Genomic DNA, 1,861 nt, shown 5'->3' on the forward strand with positions numbered 1-1,861 from the left:
AGAAACTTCTCTGAAGAGGAAAGAAGGATGGCCAATAGACACATGAAGAAATGCTCAACCTCTCTAGCCATAAAAGAAATGCAAATCAAAACAACGTTGAGATACCACCTCACTCCAGTTAGAATGGCTATAATCAAGAACTCTAATAAAAACAGATGCTGGAGGGGATGTGCACAGAAGGGAACCCTACTGTATTGTTGGTGGGAGTGTAAACTTGTTCAGCCACTTTAGAAAGTAGTATGGAGGTTCCTCAAAAGACTCCACGGAGAGTTCCCCTATGACCCAGCAATCCCACTTTTGGGCATTTACCCAAATGATCACAAACAAGACCATACTAAAGCTACCAGCACAAGTATGTTTATTGCAGCATTATTTACTATGAGTAAGATTTTTTAAAGCCCGTATTTTAATGCAATGCACAATTAATTAGGGGAACATACAAAAGGCAAACAAATAAAAGTATATAATCAAGGGCAAAGATTACAGAGAGATTCAAAACTAAGCTGGAGAAGTGAGATGGTACCTGAAAGACACAATGGAGCAAAGAATGTATTATGTTCATCATTTGCTAGATGCAAGAAATAATACTGTACATTTTCTATCTGGAATTCTTTCTCTGAGTTGCTTTTTAGCAAATGTCTGCTAGTACATTTTGATATAAACCCCTTCTTGAGTGTCATCTGTTCAGTGAGGCGTTGGTTATTTTTTTAAGTTTACAACCCTTCTTAACTCATTAGAACTCCTGGTCTACTATTGGCTTTGTCCTATCATTATTGGTGTTGCTTGTTATCTGCCTTAGATTTACAGCAAAGAGGAAAGAATCACTTTCTCTTGTGTTCCCTGCTCCATTAACAGCACTTGGAACATATTCCTGGCATATTCATGGTACTCATCACATGTTTTTGAATATGTGTTTGAATGAATGAGTAAGTGAGCTATGAGAGTGCTTGCCATAGTTTTTAGGTAAAGGAAGGAGGCTCATTGCTGTACATATCATGAAGAAATACTGTCTGGTATTGTTCTGAATAATTTTATGTACATGTGCTATCTAAATTAATGCAAAATTTCATTTAGTGGGACGCTGGTGGCTCATACCTATCATCTTAACTAGTCAAGATCCAGATTCTGTCCAGGCAAAAAGGCCCCCAATTCTTATCTCCAATTAGAAAAAAGCCAGCAAAGGAGGTGTGGCTCAGGAACCTGAAGCTATGAGTTCAAGCCTCAGTACTCACCCAAGTATAAGCCCCAAGCAAATACCCTCAACAAAAACATCATTTAGTAATTATTATTGTTTCCCATAGGAAATGGAGACAGACTCTACTGCCATGTAAAAGAAGTCTAGTGCCTATTCATCTAATAAGGAGAACAGTTAAAAAATCCCCTTGCATTCTCTTTTATCATTATCAAATCTAGCTTTTATCGTGATCAAATCTAACCTTTAAAAGTTGTTGGTGTCTAAACAGTAGAAATAAATCTAAGCTTGATCAGGGTGTACTCAAAAGGGCCAGTTGTACTATGTCCTCCAGTAACATTGAAGCTACACAGGGTTGAAAATGGGCTTGCATGAAAACGCTCCTCAATGGAAAGAACACTGCTGGAGGAATATCAATACCAAACTTCAAACTCTACTATAAAGCCATAGTAATCAAAACAGCTTGGTATTGGCATAAGAACAGACCTCAGGACCAATGGAAAAAATTGAAAACCCAGAAATGAACCCACAGACCTATAGCCATCTAATCTTCGATAAGGGAGCTAAAACAATAGAATGGAAGAAAGACAACCTCTTTAGTAAATGGTGCTGGCAAAATTGGTTAACTACATGTAGAAAACTTAAGCTAGATCTTTATATATCACCCTG

The sequence above is a fragment of the Dipodomys ordii genome, unplaced genomic scaffold (assembly GCF_000151885.1).
Source record: "Dipodomys ordii isolate 6190 unplaced genomic scaffold, Dord_2.0 Scaffold53, whole genome shotgun sequence".
Classification (NCBI taxonomy): domain Eukaryota; kingdom Metazoa; phylum Chordata; class Mammalia; order Rodentia; family Heteromyidae; genus Dipodomys; species Dipodomys ordii.